At 41.2% G+C, this 24,974-nt stretch overlaps 1 non-coding gene and 1 pseudogene across 1 annotated transcript; both read right to left on the bottom strand.

The window, feature by feature from the left end:
- Window positions 1–3,533: 3,533 nt before the first annotated feature.
- LOC147922732 (small nucleolar RNA R71) lies at window positions 3,534–3,640 on the bottom strand. Its single transcript, XR_015589857.1, has one exon. It is a non-coding gene; the product is annotated as a small nucleolar RNA R71 (small nucleolar RNA).
- A 9,559-nt stretch (window positions 3,641–13,199) lies between these two features.
- Window positions 13,200–14,319, bottom strand: LOC147922731 (uncharacterized; annotated as a pseudogene).
- Window positions 14,320–24,974: the final 10,655 nt, after the last annotated feature.

Below are 24,974 nucleotides of genomic sequence, written 5' to 3'. Positions count from 1 at the left end.
GATGGTCAAGTAAATAAGCTTACCAACCAACCGCCTATATTGTGTCACATTCTTGAACGGTTGGTCCTCGGGCTCCCCCTCACGGCAAACCTTGTAGTTCTCATCCAATGGTGTAGTGACCGGTCTTGATCCGAGCTTTCCTACTTCATTTAAGAGGTCAATCGCATATTTTCTTTGAGATAGGTATAATCCCTCTTCCGAGCGACACACTTCTATCCCTAGGAAATATTTCAACTCACCAAGGTCCTTAATATCAAAAAATGACTTTAAATATGCCTTAGTTTCTTGAATCCCTACCGTGTCATTCCCAGATATGATGATATCATCAACATATACAAGAATGACAATGATACCTTGGTCACTTGGGTATGTGAAAAGAGTGTGGTCAGATTCTGATCTCCTGAATCCACGCTTGGTCAAGGTTGAGCTTAGCATGTGGTACCACGCCCTTGGCGATTGCTTCAGGCCATAGATCGCTTTGTTGAGTTTCAATACTTTGCCGGGACTAACCGTGTCCTCTAGGCCCGGTGGTGGTCTCATGTATACTTCTTCTTCTAGTTCGCCTTGTAGGAACGCATTCTTCACGTCCATCTGCCACAGCTCCCATTTCAAGTTGACGGCCAAAGAGAGAACTACACGGACCATGTGTAGTTTGGCTACCGGGGCAAACGTATCCTGATAGTCCTCCCCGTACGTTTGCGTGAAGCCTCTTGCCATAAGACGAGCTTTGTACCATTCAATCTCCCCGTTACTTCGATATTTGATCGTGAAGATCCATTTGGACGTCACTGCCTTCTTTCCTTTGGGTAGGTCAGTCTTGTCCCACGTGTGGTTTTTTTCCATGGACATTCGTTCGTCTTGAGCGGCATCACGCCATACCTTGTGGTCTTTAGCTTCCTCATATGTTTGTGGGATCCAGTGGTGATGTTCATATATTTTACCTTGTTTTCCCTTGGTTTATTCACAACTTTTGCATCTTTTGCTATCCATTTAGGCCATTATTGTGTAGCTTTAGGACTAATCATGCATTAGAGTATAGTTGCATTGCATTTGCATCTTTTCATGCATAAACAGGTGATTTTGGAGCTTAAGGAGCATGGAAGCAATGCTGAGGAGAAGTGAAGCAATCCTGAGAAGAAAACAAGAGAGTTAAGGCTGTAGAATCAAGGTCCGGAGTCCAACTCGACCGCACCACTCGACCACCACTCGACCGTGTGCTGAGAAGGACTCGATCGAGTGGAGAATGCACGAGAGAAGCCAGCTCGACCAGCCACTCGACCGAGCACTGGTCGAGTTGACTGAGCCGTTGACTGCTTTGACTTTTTGTATTTTTAGGGCTTCCACCTCATCTCCTATAAAAAGCCCTTGTACCTGCAGCCACCAAAGAGTCCAGCTTTTTAGAGAGTCCAGCTTTTTAGAGAGTCTAAAACCTAGTTTTTACCTTTTTAAATTTAATTCCTTTTGCACTTTTCTTTTATTTTAGATTTTGTACTTGTTTGAGAGAGAAAGTCTAGATTCTTATATTTTGTTTGTTTCATAACTTTCAAAGTATTAATATTTCGAGTTTTATTCCTTCATCAGTATTGTAGATCTCTGTTTCATCTTTCTAATGATGCAAGTTTCATTATTTTCTGGGTTTTTGACATATTTCATCATGTGTTCTTGTGAGTAGTTTGTTTAGGACCTTGAGGATGGGTTAGGCTGGGTTGATCTTGTGGTTTGTTTGATTTGGTCAAGCTTGATTGTTGTAGATCTCTTCTAGGCTAGATGATCTTAATGCTGATCCTATATCTGAGAAGGTAGGGTTTGATTTCAAGCATCTTAGCATCACACCAATGTCTAAGGAGCATAGATAAGGCTAGATCTAGAGCTTACCATTAGGCTTGCTAAGAGATTAGAAGTCTTGTTTGGTTTGAGATGTATTGCTTAATGCCTGCTTGTGTAGATTCTTTTCTTTGTGAGAACAAGTCTAGAAATGCATAGGTTTGACTGTTTCTTGCCATGAGAGTGGATTAAACATGTCTTAGAATAGTATGTCTAGAGATCAGCTCAATGTTTGCTTGAGATTTGTTGACCAAGTTAGATAACCACAATGATTAGCTCAGCCCATGAATCCCTCCTCAAGGCCTTCTTTGTTTATTGAAATCTTAGTCTAAATATCATTGCTTGCTTGTTGTTTGATTAGTTTTAGCATTGCTCTGTTTTTCTTGTGTTGCTCTGTTTTCACGTTTAAGTCTAACTCGACCACGTACTCGACCTACACTCGGTTGAGTGCTGCTCGAGTTCATCCCCAGAACTTGTGTTTTTGATTTGTGATTATCTTGTTTCATTCGTGTTTCATTTCCATTGCATTCACGTAGTTTCCTATTCATTACTTGTCCTGCATTAGTTCATTAGCGTAGTGTCTATCTCTGTTCTAGTTTCATTATAGCTTTAATTTGTCTGTTCTGTTTGCATTTAGTATCTTGTTCTAGTTGTTTTTACTTTCTGCATTTCATATCTCATTTTAGGATTGTTAGTGACAAACAATCTTTACAATTGGCTTGACTTCGACTCATATGCACATCTTAATTGTTCACAATCACTCAGATAGGATTGACACCTCTTATACTGCAACTGCATAAGGGGAATTGAAACACCCTGACTTCTATTCATTCCATACATCATCATTCCATACATCTTTCTTTCATACACCACAAAGAAAGTCAGTTTCAATTTGGCGTCGTTGCCCATTTGAGTGTGTTTTGTGACATTTAGGATCATTATTAGTCTAAGATTAAGTTCGTTTAAACACTTGTGAAGTTACTGAACTCGAATCTACCTTTGCTTGGCTGTTTTGTGTTTCAGGTACCCACTCGACCACCTACTCGACCACCACTCGACCGAGCTGTGATCGAACACTTGATCGAGCCAGAAGCCGGATACAATTAGCCATTACTTCCCAGTCGACTCGACTACCCACTCGAGCCTGCGCTCGACCGTGTACCTGTTCGAGTCTGTAGTAGAGTTTGTTGATGCACACAAGGTCAAAAGGCAAAGACAGTCTTCATCAGCCTATTGACAACATCCACAGGCTACAAAAGGGTTTGAGACATAAGCAAGGAAGAGTAGTTCAACAACAACAAGGTCAAGACATCATGGAGCAACAAGTTATCCATGAGCAAAGACCAAGGCACATTGGTGCAGGAGATGCACCCAATAGCCACAACCAAAGGGCTGGAATTGTGCCACCTTCAGTAGCAAACAATAACTTTGAGATCAAGAGTGGATTGATCTCAATGATACAAGCAAACAAGTTTCATGGGTTGCCAATGGAGGATCCACTAGATCACCTTGATGAGTTTGACAGAATCTGTGGCCTCACAAAGATCAATGGAGTGAGTGAAGATGGATTCAAATTAAGGCTCTTCCCATTTTCTCTTGGAGACAAAGCTCACCTTTGGGAGAAGACTCTTCCTACTGGAGCTATCACCACATGGGATGCATGCAAGAAAGCTTTTCTGGCCAAGTTCTTCTCCAATGCAAGGACTGCTAGGATGAGGAATGAGATTTCTGGGTTTGCTCAAAGGAATAATGAGAGCTTTTGTGAAGCTTGGGAGAGGTTTAAAGGATTCCAAACTCAATGTCCTCACCATGGCTTCAGCAATGAGTCACTTCTAAGCACCTTGTATAGAGGAGTGCTTCCCAAGATAAGAATGCTTCTTGACACAGCCTCTAATGGCAACTTCCTCAACAAGAATGTGGAAGAAGGATGGGAATTAGTTGAGAATCTTGCTCAATCTGATGGCAATTATAATGAGGACTATGATAGGACCATAAGGAGCTCCTCAACTGATCAAGAGGACAAGTATAAGAAGGATTTGAAGATGGTCAATGAGAAGCTTGACAAGATACTCCTCAGCCAGTCCAAGTCCATTCACTTCATTGGTGAAGAGGAAGCTCCAGTTCAAGAGGGGGTGCCTGAATTTGCTGAGTTGTGCTACATGCAAAACCAGGGAGGATTCAAAGGCTACAACCAAGGAGGTTTCAAGAACAACAATCTCTCTTATAGGAGCACCAATGTGGCCAACCCTCAAGACCAGGTCTATCCACCTCCTAAACCTCAACAGCAACAAAACTACATCCCCAAGCAACAACACCAAGTGTTCCAGCCCCAATTGTGTCCCCCACCAGGGTTTCAGACTAACCAAGGCCAGGAACAAGACTTAAGAGCAATGATGTAACAATTGTTGATTGGGCAAACACAAGGCAAGATTGAGGAAGCCAAGCAGTTTGCTGAGTTGAATCAAAGGCTCACATCACAGTACAATGATCTGAACATGAAGTTTGAAGGTCTCAACTCCAGAATGAAGTACATGAAAAGTAACATTGCCTCTACTTCAGCTCCTAAACCCAACCAACTCCCTGGAAAAGCTGTGCAAAATCCAAGGGAGTTCACTGCAAAAGCCATTCATATCTCTGATGGGGAAGTCACTGAGGACAGTGAAGTCCAAGTTTGGGGGAATTCATTAGTTACTGAAGCCCCAAGTGACGTTTGTGCAAAGCAACTGGAGTTCGTTATTGCACTCGACCAAGTACTCGAACAGCCACTCGATCGAGTGCATGCTCGAGTGGTTGATCGAGTTGCAGACTCAGAAGCTGTCAAGCCTGCTAAGTACACTCCTCCTGCTTACAAGCCACCTCTTCCATTCCCAGGACGTTTCAAAGCACAAAAGATTAAGGAGCTTAGGGAAATCATTGAGAGAAAGGAGATGATGGCTAAGCAACAAGAAGAAGAGAGGGTTTTAAAGGAAGAAGCTGTGGTTGAGGAAGTGTTGGCCATACAAGAGATCACCATTGCTTACCAAGAAGAAGAGAGAGGACCTGCCTTGGAACAGTATGATCCATATCCTCTCTACAAAGACTTTTTGCTTGATTTGTCAAAGAAGAAGGCTGAAGCTCAGGATGAGAAGGATCTTGAGGACCTTGGAGGAGTTATCATTCCAATCAAGCTTAAGGATCCAGGTCCATTCTATCTGCCGTGCACACTTAGCTATCTTCACTACAACCAATGCCTTTGTGATTTGGGAGCTTCAACAAGTGTGATGCCATACTCCATAGCACAAAAGATTGGGAGAACTGATTTCAAGTCCACCAACCTTCATATATGTTTAGCTGATGGGTCAAAAAAGGAGATAGTTGGAAGGTTGGAGAATGTCCCAGTCAAGATAGGGAAGGCAAGGGTTCACACTGATTTTGTGGTGTTGGAGATGGACAAGGAACCTGAAGATCCAATCATTCTTGGAAGGCCATTCATAGCCACTATTGGAGCAGTTATTGATGTCAAAGAGGGTCTTGTGACCTTGAACATTGCTGAAGATATAGCCATGAAGTTTAACATCTATAACCCAACCAACCTTCCTACCATTGATGATCAACCTTTTACTATCAAGGACAAAGGGGGTCAAGAAGGTTCAAGTGGTGAAGCTACTCCAAAGGTTAAGCTCTCCTTTCAAGATGATTCTGTGGAAAAGCTTAAGAGGTCAGTTCAAGAGTTGACTAGTATGGTTGAGGATCTTCAATTTAAGCTGAACAAGAGGTCCTTAAGGAAGGCAAGACCAAGGCTCAAAATCAAGAAGAAACATGGTTTGTGTGCTAAGGGTGAGGTGATCAAGGATCAACTTCACAGTGACCAAGAGGTTCCAGGGAGGATTTCATCACCTCCTTGGTATCTAGATCAAGTCTAAGAAGGAAATCAAAGTCAAGCTTAGTGACTTTAAACAAGCTCACTAGGGAGGAAGTCCCTAAGGTATCCTTTGTAAATATGGTTTATTTTCCTTGTAGTTTTGATGTGTTTTCTTTTATATTTGTGTTGGACAGGCCTTTAGGTGAGAATGTAGTTGGGTAAGGAGGGAATTAGACTTGGAGAAGGAGACTCGCAAGCCCACTCGACCTACCCAAGAGAGGTACTCGACCGAGGTGGAAAGGAATTGAGGCCCATTTGATCTTCAAATCGCTAGAACGATCAAGTGGAGGGAAGAACAAGAAGAAAAATTTTGAAATTTCAAAGTTTGGTCAAGGTGCTCGACCGTGTACAGTCGAGTGTGGGGTCGAGTGGCAACAAAAAGCAGGTCAAAGATTCCCATTTCAAATTTGAATGGTATGGACGCTCCACCCTTGTCTCTTTGTCCCCTTAGCTTCTTTATATAGACCTTGCACGAAATTATACCTCTCACATTCTCTCATTTGCTCAAAACCATTGAATTCAAGTTTTAAAGTCTCTCTCATAGCTTATCTTTTGCTCAAGCTTAGTTCTTTCAAGTTTTTGGTTCACTAACCTATTAACTTTGAGCTTTGAGTCTATTCCCTTCAGTTCTATTTGAAAAATGTCTTCAAGAATCACTAGGAAGTCTCAACAAACCGCTGCAATCTCCATGGAACGTCATGATGCTAGCCTTGAATCAAGAGGAGAAACTCGAAGGGCCACTCGACGCCCCACTCGATCATGCACTCGACCGAGTGGTGGTTCGAGCAGCCGATCGAGCCAGATGCCGTGTCCAAGGAGAGAGAGAGTTGAGGAAGATCCTGAGAGGACTGAAAGTGAGGAGGAAAGGGAGTCAACTCTCAATGAGTTCATGAGGAGACACAAGGCCAAAGGGAAGAGGCCAGCAGTTGAGGTTGAACAAGAGGAGAGTGAGAATGAGAGTGAGGGAGAAAGTGAAAAAGAAGAGATAGAGGATGATGGAGAAGCTGAGTCCTGTGGGTTGTCAAAGAGGTAACTCTATGATGCTTTCATGAGAATGGAGTTCTTAGGGACTAAATATCCACACAAGGAAACCATGGAGAAGCTAGCCATTGGTGAAGATGTGGAGTATCTCTTTGAGAAGAGCAACCTAACCAAGTTTATGGGGCTTTGCATGGAGGGCTACAAAGAAGAGAGTTGTGAGTTTCTAGCCACAGTCAAGCTGCATACATATGCAAGGAAGGATCCTGAGTTTGGAGCTCGTCACATTGCTTTCACAATCAAGGGGAAAAGGTATGAACTTTCAATGAAGAAGATAGCCAATGTGTTTGGTTTTGAGGTTGGGAGCAATAGGAGTTTGATGATTCCAAGAGAAGAGCTCTATGCTGTGTGGGAAACCATTGGGGACAACAAATACTACTCATCCTCCAATTCCAAGAGTTCAAGGATAAGGAGCCCAGTCCTAAGGTACTTCCACAAAGCTCTTGCCAACACCTTCTTTGCTAGGAAGGAAACTGGGAACATTAATGAGGGGGAGCTAAAGATGATTGATTTGGCTCTCAATGGAGTCATCTTCCAAGCAAGAAATGGTACCATCATTCTTGGGAGCACTGTGGAGACTGACCTAGCAATGGTGCTCATTGACCACATGATTTACTTGAGAATTTGGGTAGGTAAGTTGGAGAACAAAGGATCAAGAGGAGCACTAACCATTGGAGGCATCATTACTCCAATCCTACAAGCTGCTAAGGTTCCACTTAGAGGAGAAAGGGTTTCACCAAGATGGATTGACTCTAGCTACCTCACCTCTACTCTCATCCTAGCCAAGGAGATGCATCAAGGGAATCACATTTTCAACTTTGAACTTCCAACACTTGGGAAAAAGCAACTGATTTTGCCTAACCAAGAGCTCACCACCATTCAAGAAGGAGCCAACATTGACTTTTGGCCAGCTGAGGAGCATTTGTTTGATGGGATAGTTCAACTTAGAGTTGATGAAGCTGGAGATGTGCAAATGGCTGATGGGGAGGAGCAATTTTACTTTGAGGATTATGAGCTCAACCCAAGAGATAGTAGAGGAGTGAGGGAGGCTACCAAGAGATTAACCCTTCTGCAAAAATGGAACAAATGGCATGGGAAGAGGTTTGATAAGCTGAAGAAGAAGGTGACCAACATGGCTAAGTCCATCAAGGGCTTAAAGAAGGAGATTGCTGAGTTGAAGAGTGGGAATTCTTCACCTACACCATCAAGCCCTTTGAGGAGGAGTAGCTCAACTAGAACACTTTCTAGAGTTGCGAACCCTGTGGAACCAGCTAGGGCCTCAATGTATGAGCCAAATCAGAGGAAGAGGAGCTCAAGTACCCGAGAACAACCATTTTCAAGGTACTCGACCGGGTCACTCGAGCACCCACTCGACCGAGCACCTCCAATGCACTCAGCCGAGTTCCAGCCCAGATCAACCTATGGCTTCCCACCTCCAGCTGCTTATCCAGGATATCAAGGTTACCCTCCCATCCCACTCCAGTACTTCATGGATCCAGCACTCTACCAGCAGTTCTACCAGCAGCAAGGTCAACATTTTGACACTCATGGTCCAGCTCGACCCCCCCACTCGAGCACCTCCAAGTCACCAACAAGACCCCAACTACTCCTATGACAGCATGCAGATGGATGTGGACAACTACTTCCACAATCCCTAAGGTACCACTATCACTTTCCCTTGTAGATATCATTGCATTTGACATTGTGTTTTGTTTTTTGTTTTTCATCTTGAATCCTCAATCAAATTTCTTTCACACAGGGACTGTGTGATTTAAGTTTGGGGGAGGGTTTGAGATAGCATTTGACATTGTGTTTTGTGATTCTTATTTCAAATTTTTAGCATAATCATGTTAATACTTGCATAGCATCTAAGGCATAGAAAAACCCTAAAAAATTGAAAATTTTTGCAAAAATCTTTATAAAAAAAAGAGTGTTCATGTTGTTTGCACTGCACATTAGGATCTTGTTTAGCATGTTTCATGTAGGATTGTATAGTATTTGCATTAGGGATCTATGATGAGTATTCCCTTGTTAGCTTGTTTATTCACTATACTAGGATCAATGCCCAAGTTAATAGTACTTTGATGCTAGTTGAGTGGTTAGAATAAGATTGAACCAAGCCTTGAATTCCTACATTGCATTTGGTCTAAATTGAAGCATGTTGAGATTTGAAACCATTTCCTATTTATAAGAACCTAATATTGACTTTCAATTATCAATGTGTGCAATGCTTTAAACTCATGGATACCACATACATATTTGGATCATCTTCTTCCTTTTTACCACTCTTGTTGATCCAAGTAGCTGATTTCCTCATTAAGAATTAGTTCCCCTACCCCTAAACCAAACCTTCTTTTAAGCCATGTTTATTCTTGTGTGTGTGAGGCCTATTTTTGGGATTGAGCTTGGTAGAAAGTGTTAGGTTTGAACTGACAAGAGTAAAGCCTTGTGTAGTTCTAGTTTGCATTTTTCAAACTAGATAGGACTAGGTGGTTCACTTGTTGGGTTTGGGACTTGGCTGTCATGAAAAGAAAAGAGGAAAAAGAGAAAGAAAAGGTTAGAGTCTTTAGGAGGGGAATGTGTTTAAGTAAATTTAAAGTCTAGTGAAAGAATGGGAAGAATAAGGTTGTTTAAAGATGGTTCTAGTTAAAGAAAAGAAAGAAAGAAAAGAGAAGTCTAGCAAAATGCTTATATGTCTTAAGAATAAGAAGAAAAGAGAACCATAGCAAATAAGTAAAAATCCCCCATTCCACTAGAAAGATCAAATAAGAAACCTCTCCTAAGACTTTAAAACCAAAAGAGAAAAGGGTGAAAAAGAAGAAAAGAAGTTAAAGGGTAGCACTAGGACCAATTGGGTTTATATTGATAGGATAAACACTTTGGGTGCCTTTGGGAAGACAAGTTTTTGTTCTTGTATGTGTCTAAGTGTTCTTACCTTTAGCATTCTTCTAAAGCTCAATCCATTTTTTATGAGAGAACCTTGATATTGATAAGCCCTACTCTAAAAAGAGACCATCATTGTCTCTAAACCTTTTACTGCCAAGCCAAATGAGTTTAAGCATTGCATAGAATTGATTCATGTTCTTGATTAATGAATGTTAAAGGAAATGGTTGATTTGAATGCATGTGGATGTCTAAGGCTCAAATCAGTGAAGGTTGTGATATGCTTGTCTAAAGTCTTTAAGTATAGCTCATTCAACTTGCATCATAGTATAGTAACTTGGACATTGATTCTAGATAATCTATTTGCAAGCTTTAGGAGCTGAGATCCCACTTTCAAACCTCACCTACCTTCTTTTTTCTTGATTATCTGCTTGAGGGCAAGCAAAGACTAAGTTTGGGGGTGTTGATGTTCATATATTTTACCTTGTTTTCCCTTGGTTTATTCACAACTTTTGCATCTTTTGCTATCCATTTAGGCCATTATTGTGTAGCTTTAGGACTAATCATGCATTAGAGTATAGTTGCATTGCATTTGCATCTTTTCATGCATAAACAGGTGATTTTGGAGCTTAAGGAGCATGGAAGCAATGCTGAGGAGAAGTGAAGCAATCCTGAGGAGAAAACAAGAGAGTTAAGGCTGTAGAATCAATGTCCGGAGTCCAACTCGACCGCACCACTCGACCACCACTCGACCGTGTGCTGAGAAGGACTCGACCGAGTGGAGAATGCACGAGAGAAGCCAGCTCGACCAGCCACTCGACCGAGCAGTGGTCGAGTTGACCGAGTCGTTGACTGCTTTGACTTTTTGTATTTTTAGGGCTTCCACCTCATCTCCTATAAAAAGCCCTTGTACCTGCAGCCACCAAAGAGTCCAGCTTTTTAGAGAGTCCAGCTTTTTAGAGAGTCTAAAACCTAGTTTTTACCTTTTTTTAGATTTTATTCCTTTTGCACTTTTCTTTTATTTTAGATTTTGTACTTGTTTGAGAGAGAGACTAGATTCTTATATTTTGTTTGTTTCATAACTTTCAAAGTATTAAGATTTCGAGTTTTATTCCTTCATCAATATTGTAGATCTCTGTTTCATCTTTCTAATGATGCAAGTTTCATTATTTTCTGGGTTTTTGACATATGTCACCATGTGTTCTTGTGAGTAGTTTGTTTAGGACCTTGAGGATGGGTTAGGCTGGGTTGATCTTGTGGTTTGTTTGATTTGGTCAAACTTGATTGTTGTAGATCTCTTCTAGGCTAGATGATCTTAATGCTGATCCTATATCTGAGAAGGTAGGGTTTGATTTCAAGCATCTTAGCATCACACCAATGTCTAAGGAGCATAGATAAGGCTAGATCTAGAGCTTACCATTAGGCTTGCTAAGAGATTAGAAGTCTTGTTTGGTTTGAGATGTATTGCTTAATGCCTGCTTGTGTAGATTCTTTTCTTTGTGAGAACAAGTCTAGAAATGCATAGGTTTGATTGTTTCTTACCATGAGAGTGGATTAAACATGTCTTAGAATAGTATGTCTAGAGATCAGCTCAATGTTTGCTTGAGATTTGTTGACCAAGTTAGATAACCACAATGATTAGCTCAGCCCATGAATCCCTCCTCAAGGCCTTCTTTGTTTATTGAAATCTTAGTCTAAATATCATTGCTTGCTTGTTGTTTGATTAGTTTTAGCATTGCTCTGTTTTTCTTGTGTTGCTCTGTTTTCACGTTTAAGTCTAGCTCGACCACGTACTCGACCTACACTCGGTCGAGTGCTGCTCGAGTTCATCCCCAGAACTTGTGTTTTTGATTTGTGATTATCTTGTTTCATTCCTGTTTCATTTCCATTGCATTCACGTAGTTTCCTATTCATTACTTGTCCTGCATTAGTTCATTAGCATAGTGTCTATCTCTGTTCTAGTTTCATTATAGCTTTAATTTGTCTGTTCTGTTTGCATTTAGTATCTTGTTCTAGTTGTTTTTACTTTCTATCAACTTGAGTGAGAAAGGCTTTGTGTTCTTCCGGTAAATGGGCTAACGTGCACATGGCTTGAATCGGGTGAGCTACGGCAGCATTGTTGTAGTACACTCGCGTGTTTTGCCAGTGAGATGGTGGGAACTTGAGTCTTTGGCTACGTCTCAGGGGGATAACTTCCTCAAGGCCATCATCTTCGTTTCCACTGTCATGTTGCTCCATGGTCTCTTCCAGATGAACCGCATCCTCAAGATTCTCCGGGTGAGTTGTTTCATGATGGGATGGAGCCAGTGGTGTGGATTGATTGTTAGACTCGCTGGGGCTGCTTTCTATAGGTGGCTCAGGCTCTCGTGGTGGATTTGGCTCGGGTGAACTAGGGGCATCCCGATCGTTTGAGACGCCTAGCCGTTCGAGGATGATCCGGAGGTTCATTGCCCGATCGGATGCAGAGTTTGATAAGTCTCATAGGTCTTCCCAATTTTTCTTACTATAGGACCCTTGAGACTCCAAGAACTTCACATCCCGAGAGACTACAACCCTTTTGGCTTCATGATCATAGCATTTATACCCCTTTTGTGTAGTCGAATAGCCGATGAACATTGCTTTGGTGCTTTTGGCCTCAAGTTTATCGCGTAACTCACTTGGTCTCAACACAAAGCAAGTACACCCAAATACTCGTAAGTGATCAAATGTAGGTTTTTCTTTGTTCAATACCTCAAATGGCGAGAGATCTTGTAGAATCTTTGTAGGGATCCGGTTAATGAGATAGCAGGCTGGAAGGACTGCGTCTCCCCAAAACCTCCGAGGAACGTTGGTGTGAAACATCATGGACCGGGCGACTTCCATTAGATGTCTGTTCTTTCGTTCGGCCACACCATTTTGTTGTGGAGTATAAGGACAGCTGGTTTGATGAATGATTCCATGGTTGGTCAAGTGTTGTTTGAAGGCATGACTAGTATATTCACCACCATTGTCTGACCTTAAGATTTTGATCTTAGCATTGTAATGGTTAGTCACATACTTTTGAAAACTAATAAAAGCTTCAAGGTGACAAAATACTTTTGATTTTCTCTAGATAGGCAAGGTGATGTCCAAACATCAGAATGAACCAAATCAAAACAATTTTCATAAATGGTAATAGACTTAGGAAAAACAGATTTGCAATGTTTACCAAGAATACAAGCCTCACACTCATCATTTTTAAAAGAAATATTAGGAAACATCAGATTTAAAGCTCTAGTGTGAGGATGTCCTAGCCTAGCATGTAAAATAGAATCACTAGGTTTAATAATAACCGAATTAAAACAAGATGCAGAAGAAGAAGATAGGTTCAAGTCCTCAAGCACATAAAGGTCATCCTTGGAACCTCCTTGGCCAAGAACTTTACTTGTCTCAATATCCTGAAAATGAACCTTGTTAGGACCAAATATTGCATAACAATTTAAATCAGTGGTGGCTCTCTTAACTGATAGTAAGTTAGATGTGAAATTTGGCATATACAAGGCTTTAGTTTCCTTATCAAATAATTTCAACTTCCCTATGCCCTTAACTGGTACTTTTCACCATTAGCTATCACAACATTACCATTAGCAGGTTTAATATCACTGATCAACCTAGAATCACTAATCATATGATATGATGTACCAGAATCAACTATAAGCGGTTTAGTTTGATTTAGAGCAAGATAGGAGTTACCGGAGTTTTCTTTGAGGGCCTTAATGAGAGCGTCGAGGTCAGACTTCCTCACAAGGTCAGTGTTGGCTGCCAGGGCGGTTCCGTTCAGGTCAGAGAATTGTTGGTTTGACTCGGCGCTCAGCGGCTCCACAGTCGCTTGATGAGCTCTTGGTGCCCCACGGTTGTTCATAGACCGGCTGGCTCGGAGATGTGGGTGGAGAATCCAACACTGATTCTTGAAGTGGCCCGGCTTCTTACAATGGTTGCATACTGGAGGGTTCTTGTCGTCGGTAGTAGCCCTTGTTTGCGGTTGCTCCATCAGCCTTGTTAGCGGTTATAAGCTCCCCCTTGCTTCCAAACAGCCCCATGGAACCATGTTCCTTTTGAATCTGGCTGCACACGTCCTCTAGGCTAGGGAGCTTGTCTGACCTCAATATATGTTTGATGAGGTCGTTGTAGGATGGGTTTAGCGTGAGGATGAGGCCGAACACCTTGTCTTGCTCGCGCCTCTCGTTCAAGATGGCCGGATCAAGTGTAGCCGGCCTAAGCATCTCAAGCTCTGCCCAAAGAGACCGAAACTTCCCAAAGTGTTTGGTGAACTCCATTTCCTCTTGGCTTAGGTTGTTGATGGCTCTCTTGATCTCAAAGACTCGGTTTAAATTGGTAGTGTTACCGAACACATTTTGTAGTGTGTCCCACAGATCCTTAGCCGTTTCACAGTAAGAGTAGGCTTCGAGTATTGGAGCATCAAGGGAGTTCTGGATGATGGCAAGCACACTTTGGTCCTCTTGGAACCACTTGTCTTCGCCGCTAGTGACTGCTTCTTTGCCGTCTTGGGTAGGCTCTTCCTTGGGAGCCTCCTTTGTGGTAATATGGGTCCAAAGCCCTCGGCCACATAGAGCCGTCTTTGTGGTTCTTGCCCACAACAAATAGTTCTCTCCTTTGAGAGTAACTGGAACAATCAAGGTCTTGGTGCCTTCCATGGAGTTTTGTCCGCTGGTCAATGCTATTATCCAACAGTTAAAGAGAGATGTCTCTTAAGTCGAAACAGAGAATGAACGAGAGATGAAGCGGAAGTATGAGGTGGGTGAGAGATTCAGAGTTAGGAACTAAATGGCTCTGATACCATGTAAGTTTAGACACAAAAGAGAATAAGAAGATCGAGTGTGTATAACAAGAGAGTTTGTGTTTGGTTGAGTGAGTCCACGAGAGGGAGAGAGAGAGAGTGTAAGTGACAAAGTGTAGAAGAAGAAAGAAACTTTCTTGCTTGATTTAGTTCATGGGTACTCACCTAATATAGACATAAGCTAGAGGAATATTCTACAAGATGCTACACGTTTTTACATAGTGAAAGCGACCTATACAACCCTTAACTACACATGTGACTAATTAGTTGACTTCTCCCTTCCCACTTGCATCAAGTCGCCAACGGTAACCTTGGGAAGGATCTAGAGGTTTGATTTGAGTCTCACACAAGTCATGGAAGGCTTTTCTTGGGCTTCCACTTGAGATGGTATGAATGGCCCGGTAAGGATTGTACGGACGGCCCGGTCATGGTTGTACGGACAGCCCGGTCATGGTTGTACGGACGGCGGCTGTACGGACATGGTGATCATGATCCCAAATTATAGGACCCGGCCATACTCAACGAACGAAGGGAACAAGGTAAAGTCTTTGCCCTACTTCTCACCCTCAACCCTACCTTCAACGACCTCATAAAGCACATCCTAAGGTCAGACAAGCTCCCAAGTCTTGATGATGTGTGTGCACAGATACAAAAAGAACAAGGCTCTCTCGGCTTGTTTAGCAGTAAGGGGGAGCTAGTCACGGCCAACAAAGGAGTCTTCAAGCAAGAAGATCGGAAGCCAAACGGAGGATGTGAGCATTGTAAGAGGAAGAACCATACTAAGGAGAAATGTTGGTTTCTACACCCTCACTTGCGTCGAAGTCACCATCACAAAGATCCGAGAGCCAACGTGACTCACACCAAGGACGAACAAGTCCAGACCGGCAGTTCCTCGAAGAACGGTGAAGAGGCGGCTTCCGGAGACTATGTGAGGAAATCTGACTTGGAGGCCTTCTTCAAGTCTTTGGCTCTCAAGGAGTCAAGTGGTAAAACATTTTCTACCCTAAAGCTTAATAACTCCCTAGTAGTAGATTCGGGTGCCTCTCACCATATGATTAGTAACTCGAATTTGCTAAATAATATAAAACCGACTAAGGGAAATGTTGTTATTGCTAATGGTGATAAAATACCAATTCAAGGCATAGGAGATTTAAAATTGTTTAACAAAGAGTCTAAAGCGTTTTATATGCCTAAGTTTACTTCAAATCTTTTGTCGGTTAAGAGAGCTACCAATGATCTAAATTGCTATGCTATATTTGGGCCTAATGATGTTTACTTTCAGGATATTGAGACTGGAAAACTGATTGGTGAAGGTGGAACCAAAGATGACCTTTATATTCTTGAAGATAGTTCCCCAAGTTCACCAAAACCTGTTTCTTTTAGTTCTTGTCTTGGAATTTCTTTGAATGGAATGTGGCATGCTAGGCTAGGTCATCCTCACTCTAGGGCTCTTGAATTAATGATTCCTAATGCTTCTTTTGATCACTCTAGTTGTGAGGCTTGTATACTTGGCAAACATTGTAAAACTGTTTTCTCTAAGTCTACTACATGTTATGAAAAATGCTTTGACTTAGTTCAGTCAGATGTTTGGACCTCTCCATGTGTTTCTAGGGATAAGAACAAGTATTTTGTGACATTTATAGATGAAAAATCAAAATATACTTGGGTAACCTTACTTCCCTTCAAGGACCGTGTGATTGATGCTTTTATAAACTTTCAAAACTATGTGACTAATCAGTTTAATGCTAAGATTAAATTGTTTAGAACAGACAATGGAGGCGAGTATACAAGCAATCGATTCAAAGAACACCTAGCAAAGCATGGCATTATACATCAAACAAGTTGCCCCTACACTCCTCAACAAAATGGTGTAGCCGAAAGAAAGAACCGACACTTGATGGAAGTTGCGAGATCGATGATGTTTCATACTAATGTTCCAAGGAGATATTGGGGAGATGCAGTACTGACAGCCTGCTATCTATTCAACCGAACTCCGACGAAGATATTGGACGATAAATCGCCTTTTGAGGTACTAAACCAATTTAAACCATCACTGAGTCACCTAAGAGTGTTTGGATGTGTTTGTTTTGTGTTAGTACCAGGTGAGCTAAGGAACAAACTGGAAGCAAAAACACCAAGTGTATGTTACTTGGTTACTCCATCACTCAAAAAGGCTACAAGTGTTTTGATCCGGTCAACAACCGCACCTTTGTCTCTCGCGATGTCAAGTTTCTTGAAGACCAAGGCTACTTGGACAAGAAAGATTGGGCTGGCTTGAGAGATTTGGCGACGCCTATGGATCAGTCAGCGGGTCTCAAGTTCCTCCTCGATCATCTTGGAGTCACCCCCACTCAGCCGTCTAAATTGTCCCAGGATCCTACACCTGACTCATGTGCCAGCCCGTCATTGCCTCTATCGGAGCCTTTTCCTGAATGGTCCGTAATACCGGTTGATGTTGTGACTCCGGAGCCGGAGGGGGAGAGCAGTAGGCTAGATGAACCTGCAGTGGAAGCTGCGGCGTCTGGGAACCAATATCGACTGAGCCAGCTCCAGCACCAGCACCACAACCGGTCCCACAGCCGCGTCGGAGCACACGCGTCTGGTCACATCCGTCTACTTGGAAGGACAAACGCGTCTACTACAACAACCAAGCTATAGCGCATCCCATACAAGCTGTCTGTTCTCTTGCGCACCTATCAGCTGATCATCAAGTGTTTCTTGGGAAACTAGACGCACAACCGATACCAAAAACCTATGAGGAAGCGGAAGAACGCAAAGAATGGCTTGGAGCAGTAGACGATGAAGTTGACGCCATGATACGTAATCACACGTGGGATGAAGCTGACCTACCATCAGGGAAAAAGGCAGTGAGCTCAAAATGGGTTTTCACAATCACACATCTCAGCAATGGAGACATCGAGAGATACAAGGCACGGTTAGTGGCCCGCGGCTTCACTCAAACGTATGGTCAGGACTACAAAGACACATTTGCACCGGTGGCTAAGCTTCATACGGTGAGAGTAGTCTTATCCTTAGCTATGAATCTATCTTGGGAGTTATGGCAGATGGATGTCAAAAACGCCTTCCTACAAGGAGAACTAAAGGAAGAGGTTTACATGACACCACCACCGGGTCTTGATGACATGATCGCTCCCAGGAAGGTATTGAGACTAAGGAAAGCTATATACGGTTTAAAGCAATCCCCGCGAGCATGGTATCACAAGTTGAGCACCACATTCATAGGATACGGCTTCAAGAAGTCCCAATCGGACAATTCTCTCTTTAGCCATCAAAGCAACAAAGGTATAGTGGTTGTACTCGTCTATGTGGATGATCTTATCATCTCAGGAGACAACCAGGAAGGTATTAAAGACATTAAAGCTCACTTAAACTCTGTTTTTGATATCAAAGATCTTGGTGAGCTTAAGTACTTTCTTGGGATTGAAGTGTGCCGTTCTCCGGAAGGCTTATTTCTTTCACAAAGGAAGTACACCCTTGATTTGCTTTGTGAGACAGGAAAGCTAGGAGCCAAACCAGTCAACACCCCACTTCCTGACGGCTACCAAGTCAAACGAAAGGGGGAGAGGAATGATCCTCCATATGAAGATCCCTCTCGCTACCGCCGTCTCGTGGGTAAGTTGATCTATTTAACACTCACTCGACCTGATATCTGCTATGCTGTGAATCAGGTTAGCCAATACATGAAAGCTCCAACAACCTACCACTGGAGTATCTTGGAGAGAATCCTCCACTATCTCAAGAATAGTCCAGGCCAAGGCATATGGATGGGGAAGAATGACAACACCGAGCTTGTAGGATATTGTGACGCAGATTGGGCTGGTGATAGGACAGATAGGCGGTCTACAACGGGTTAGTGCACCTTCATAGGAGGCAACCTAGTGACGTGGAAGACCAAGAAACAAAAGGTGGTATCAATGTCTAGTGCCGAGTCCGAATATAGAGCGATGCGGAAGCTGACCACGGAGCTCACATGGCTCAAGGCACTACTGGAAGAACTAGGCATCAAGTCATCAACACCAATTCCTATGCACTGTGACAATGAAGCTGCGATTCACATAGCCACAAACTCGGTGTTCCATGAACGAACTAAACACATCGAGTTGGATTGCCACAAGGTTCGAGAGAAGATCGAAGAAGGCGTCATCCTACCATACCATACACCAAGCGTGGACCAACTCACTAATGTCTTCACCAAAGCAGCCAGTCGCAAAGTTTGTGATCACATTCACAACAAACTTGGACTGGTTGACTTGACTCATCCTTGATCAAGTCCCCTACTCGTGACCATCACACTCTTTTTCCCTTAAGGTAGTTTTGTCCCATGAGGTTTTCTACTTTGAGGTTTTTAATGAGGTGATGGCTTACGAGACTCCAAGCTTAACAACTTCACCAGGTTAAGCTTGAGGGGGAGTATTAATCGAGGACTTGATAATAAGGCCGTCCGTACGAACGTCCGTACAAGCGTCCGTACAGGCCAGGTCGGTAGGCCATTAGGCCGTAAGGGAAATAAGAATGAGATGAGCAGCAATGGCCTTATAAGAAAGAAGCCCATGAGGGAGAAAGATCTAGAAGGAATGAAATATCTCCCATGGATAGAGAATCACGTATGTCTTCGGGTGGTGAAGCTTGGCAAGTCAAACAAGGGAATGGCATGTCGCTTTCACCATTATGAATGATCACGACATGCCCAAGCAAGTGGCTAATCTTCTCCCTTTTGTATCTAATGGCTATGTTCTCTTTGCCTATATATATTAGGCCATGTAACAACATAAAACCAATTCTAATTTAAGTATTCTATCCTTCATTCTCTCTTTTCTTATTCTCTAAATTCTACTTTAGTATTTCCGCAATTCTAACACGGACAACACTTAAATCTGTTTTATCCCAAAACAGACTTAAACAGAGAAAACAGGCTAAAGCAGAGTTGAAACATTGATTCAAAGCAGTAAACAGCTATGTTACTCTTTCTAGGGTCAAAATATGTAGCAATCCAGTGCATTTGACTAATTATAAGTGTTTGGGTTGAATTTGGAGTGTTTGACACCACTTTTACCCATTTTGTCCCGAAATAGGCAAAAACAGAGAAAACAGGCTAAAACCAAGAGAAAACATTGATTCAATGCAGTAAAAAGCTATGTTACTCTTTCTAGGGTCAACATATGTAACAATCCAATCCATTTGACTAATTATAAGAATTCGGGTTGAATTAGGAGTGTTTAGACACCACTTTTACCCATTTTGTCCCGAAACAGGCTAAAACCGAGAAAACATTGATTCGAAGTAGAAACAGCTTTGTTATTGTTTCGAGGGTCAGAATGTGTGAAAGTCCAATGCATTTGACTAACTGTAAGAGTTCAGGATGAATTTGGAGTTTTTAGACAACACTTAAACCCGTTTTATTCCAAAACAAGCTTAAACAGAGAAAACCGGCTAAAACCGAGAGAAATTCTTGATTTGAAACAGTAAACAGCTATGTTACTCTCTTTAGGGTCAAAATATGTAACAGTCCAATGCATTTGACTAATTATAAGAGTTCGGGTTGAATTTGGAGTGTTTAGATACCACTTTTACCGATTTTGTCCCGAAACATGCTAAAACCGAGAAAACATTGATTCGAAGCAATAAACAGCTTTGTTACTTTTTCTAGGGTCAGAATATGTAAGTATCTAATGCATTTTACTAGTTGTAAGAGTTCAGGATGTATTTGGAGTGTTTAGACAACACTTTCACCCTTTTTGTCCCGAAACCGGCTAAAACAGAGAAAACAGGCTAAAAACCAGAGAAAACATTGATTCAGAGCAGTAAACAGCTATGTTACATTTTCTAGGGTCAAAATATGTAACAATCCAATGCATTTGACTAATTATAAGAGTTCGGGTTGAATTGGGAATGTTTAGACACCACTTTTACCCATATTTCACGAAAGAGGCTAAAACCAAGAAAACATTGATTTGAAGTAGAAACTTCTTTTTTACTGTTTATAGGGTCAGAATGTGTGAGAATCCAATGCATTTGACTAATTGTAAGAGTTTGGGTCTAATTTGGAGTGTTTAGACACCACTTTTACCCATTTTGTCCCGAAAGAGGCTAAAACCGAGAAAACATTGATGCGAAGCAGTAAACAGCTTTGTTACTTTTTCTAGGGTCAGAATTTGTGACAATCCAATGCATTTGACTAAATGTAAGAGTTCGGGATAAATTTGGAGTGTTTAGACAACACTTAAACCCGTTTTATCCCAAAACAGGCTTAAACAGAGAAAACAGGCTAAAGCAGAGTGAAAACATTGATTTAAAGCAGTAAACAGCAATGTTACTCTTTCTAGAGTCAAAATATGTAGCAATCCAATGCATTTGAATAATTATAAGAGTTTGGATTGAATTTGGAATGTTTAGACACCACTTTTACCCATTCTGTCCCAAAATAGGCTAAAACAGAGAAAACATTGATTCGAAGCAGTAAAAAGCTATGTTACTCTTTCTAGGGTCAAAATATGTAACAATCCAATGCATTTGAATAATTATAAGAGTTCGGGTTGAATTAGGAGTGTTTAGACACCACTTTTACCCATTTTGTCCCAAAACAGGCTAAAACCGAGAAAACATTGATTCGAAGTAGAAACAGCTTTGTTACTGTTCTAGGTTCAGAATGTGTGAGAATCCAATGCATTTGACTAATTAAAAGAGTTCGGGTTGAATTTGGAGTGTTTAGACACAACTTTTACCCATTTTGTCCCGAAACAAACCAAAACTGAGAAAACATTGATGCGAAGCAGTAAACAACTTTGATACTGTTTCTAGGGTCAGAATGTGTGAAAGTCCAATGCATTTGACTAACTGTAAGAGTTCGGGATGAATTTGGAGTTTTTAGACAACACTTAAACCCGTTTTATTCCAAAACAAGCTTAAACAGAGAAAACAGGCTAAAACCGAGAGAAATTGTTGATTTGAAACAGTAAACAGCTATGTTACTCTTTCTAGGGTCAAAATATGTAACAGTCCAATGCATTTGACTAATTATAAGAGTTCGGGTTGAATTTGGAGTGTTTAGACACCACTTAAACCCGTTTTAACCCAAAGCAGGCTTAAACAGAGAAAACATGCTAAAACCGAGAGAAAACATTGATTTAAAGCAGTAAACAGGTACTTTTCAGTTTCTAGGGTCAAAATATGTAACAATCCAATGCATTTGAATAATAAGAGTTCGGGTTGAATTTGGAGTGTTTAGACACCACTTTTACCCATTTTGTCCCAAAATAGGCTAAAACAGAGAAAACATGCTAAAACCGAGAGAAAACATTGATTTAAAGTAGTAAACAGCTATGTTACTCTTTCAAGGGTCAAAATATGTAACAATCCAATGCATTTGAATAATAAGAGTTCGGGTTGAATTTGGAGTGTTTAGACATCACTTTTACCCATTTTGTCCCAAAATAGGCTAAAACAGAGAAAACAGGCTAAAACTGAGAGAAAACATTGATTCGAAGCAGTAAACAGCTATGTTACTCTTTCTAGGGTCAAAATATGTAACAATCTAATGCATTTGAATAATTATAAGAGTTCGGGTTGAACTTGTCACTGTTTCTATTGACCTTGGCCGATCATGTGTTAGGCGGTGTCCGTACGACCGTCTGTACACAAGATGAATAAGGCCGAGTTCTCTTGGTAAGGAAGCCTTAAGGCAAGGACAGGCCTCCTAAAGCCCACAAGAAGGATCGAGAACATCCCTTGTAGTCGTTGGAGGTGTAGAAGGAAGAAGAAGTCACGTGTGGGCTTAAGCAAGTTGACCTTGCTAATGTCACTATCAACACTTGGGAACACACCCTTCTCTTTCTATATGTCCCTATCTTATGTTTCTATTTGTGTAAAAAGGGATTTACCCTAGTATTGGCCACCTATTTAAGGTTGTGGTCACATGTTGTATGAGCTATTCTAACTTTGAACCTAATCTTCTTATTTCATTCTCTTTGTTCTCTTTGTCCTTCATCGAAACTCTCTTGAACTCTATCATTCTCTTCCGCTAATTCTAAGATGGTATCAGAGCAAGGTTTTTCTTGACAATCTTACTCTTCTATTCTCTTATTCTTCAACTCTTCTCACTCGATTTCTCATCCTTGCTTCTTTATTCTCCGGGTAAACGTTTTATCCAACGATCCATAGCATTCAAACCATGGAAAACGCTAAGCCGATTGTTACACCGATTGTTCTTAAGGGAGCAAACTACTTGCTGTGGACGAGAACCAAAAGAACCGCCCTTGGAGGTCGAGGCCTTTGGAGTCATGTCGAAACCGACTATATTCCGAAACAAAACCTCAAAGGAGAAGATGAAGGCGCTTCTGTGGTGGAAGTGGAAGAAGAGAGCGAGAGGAATGCCAAGTGGTTTCAAGAAGACCAAGTTGTCCTATCTGTTCTCCAGAACTCTCTTGATACGCCAATCCTTGAAGCGTACTCGTATTGCGAAACGGCGAGGGAGTTTTGGTTGAATTTGGAGTGTTTAGACACCACTTTTACCCATTTTGTCCCGAAATAGGCTAAAACCGAGAAAACAGGCTAAAACCAAGAGAAAACATTGATTCAATGCAGTAAACATCTATGTTACTCTTTCTAGGGCCAACATATGTAAAAATCCAATGCATTTGACTAATTATAAGAGTTCGGGTTGAATTAGGAGTGTCTTAACACCACTTTTACCCATTTTGTACCGAAACAGGCTAAAACCGAGAAAACATTGATGTGAAGCAGTAAACAGCTTTGTTACTGTTTCTAGTGTCAGAATTTGTGACAATCCAATGCATTTGACTAATTATAAGAGTTCGGGTTGAATTTGGAGTGTTTAGACACCACTTTTAGCCATTTTGTCCCGAAACAGGCTAAAACCGAGAAAACATTGATGTAAAGCAGTAAACAGCTTTGTTACTGTTTCTAGGGTCAGAATGTGTGACAATCAAATGCATTTGACTAACTGTAAGAGTTCGGGATGAATTTGGAGTTTTTAGACAACACATAAACCCGTTTTATTCCACAACAGGCTTAAGGAGAGAAAACAGGCTAAAACCGAGAGAAAACGTTTATTCGAAGCAGTAAACTGCAATGTTACTCTTTCTAGGGTCAAAATATGTAACAATCTAATGCATTTGACTAATTATAAGAGTTCGGGTTGAATTTGGAGTGTTTAGACACCACTTTTACCCATTTTGTCCCAAAACATGCTAAAACCGAGAAAACATTGATTCTAAGCAATACACAGCTTTGTTAATGTTTCTAGGGTCAGAATGTGTGACAATCCAACGCATTTGACTAACTGTAAGAGTTCGGGATGAATTTGGAGTGTTTAGACAACACTTAAACCCGGTTTATCCCAAAATAGGCTTAAACAGAGAAAAAGATTAAACCCGAGAGAATACATTGATTTAAAGCAGTAAACAGCTATGTTACTCTTTCTAGGGTTAAAATATGTAACAATCCAATTCATTTGAATAATTATAAGAGTTTGGGTTGAATTTAGAGTGTTTAGACACCACTTTTACCCATTTTGTCCGAAAATAGGCTAAAACAGAGAAAACAGGCTAAAACCAAGAGAAAACATTGATTCAATGCAGTAAACATCTATGTTACTCTTTCTAGGGTCAACATATGTAACAATCCAATGCTTGTCCCGAAACAGGCTAAAACCGAGAAAACATTGATTCGAAGTAGAAACAGCTTTGTTACTGTTTTGAGGGTCAGAATGTGTGAGAATCCAATGCATTTGACTAATTATAAGAGTTTGGGTTGAATTTGGAGTGTTTAGACACCACTTTTATCCATTTTGTCCCGAAACAGGCTAAAGCCGAGAAAACATTGATGTGAAGCAGTAAACAGCTTTGTTACTGTTTCTAGGGTCAGAATGTGTGACAATCCAATGAATGTGACTAACTGTAAGAGTTCGGGATGAATTTGGAGTTTTTAGACATTATTTAAACCAGTTTTATCCCAAAACAGGCTTAAATAGAGAAAACAGGCTAAAACCGAGAGAAAACATCGATTCGAAGCAGTAAACAGCTATGTTACTCTTTATCGGGTCATAATATGTACCAATCCAATGCATTTGACTAATTATTAGAGTTCGGGTTGAGTTTGGAGTTTTTAGACACCACTTTTACCCATTTTGTCCCGAAACATCCTAAAACCGAGAAAACATTGAGGCGAAGCAGTAAACAGCATTGTTACTGTTTATAGGGTCAGAATGTGTCACAATCCAATGTATTTGACTAACTGTACGAGTTCGGGATGAATTTGGAGTTTTTAGACATTATTTAAACCCGTTTTATTCCAAAACAGGCTTAAGCAGAGAAAACAGGCTAAAACCGAGAGAAAACATTGATTTAAAGAAGTAAACAGCTATGTTACTCTTTCTAGGGTCAAAATATGTAACAATCCAATGCATTTGACTAATTATAAGAGTTCGGGTTGAATTTGGATTGTTTAGACAGCACTTTTACCCATTTTGTCCCA

This window comes from Camelina sativa, chromosome 18 (assembly GCF_030686135.1).
Source record: "Camelina sativa cultivar CO46 ecotype springtype chromosome 18, ASM3068613v1".
Classification (NCBI taxonomy): domain Eukaryota; kingdom Viridiplantae; phylum Streptophyta; class Magnoliopsida; order Brassicales; family Brassicaceae; genus Camelina; species Camelina sativa.
The sequence above is the reverse complement of the archived record's forward strand: the minus strand, read 5'-3'. Positions and strand labels throughout refer to the sequence as shown.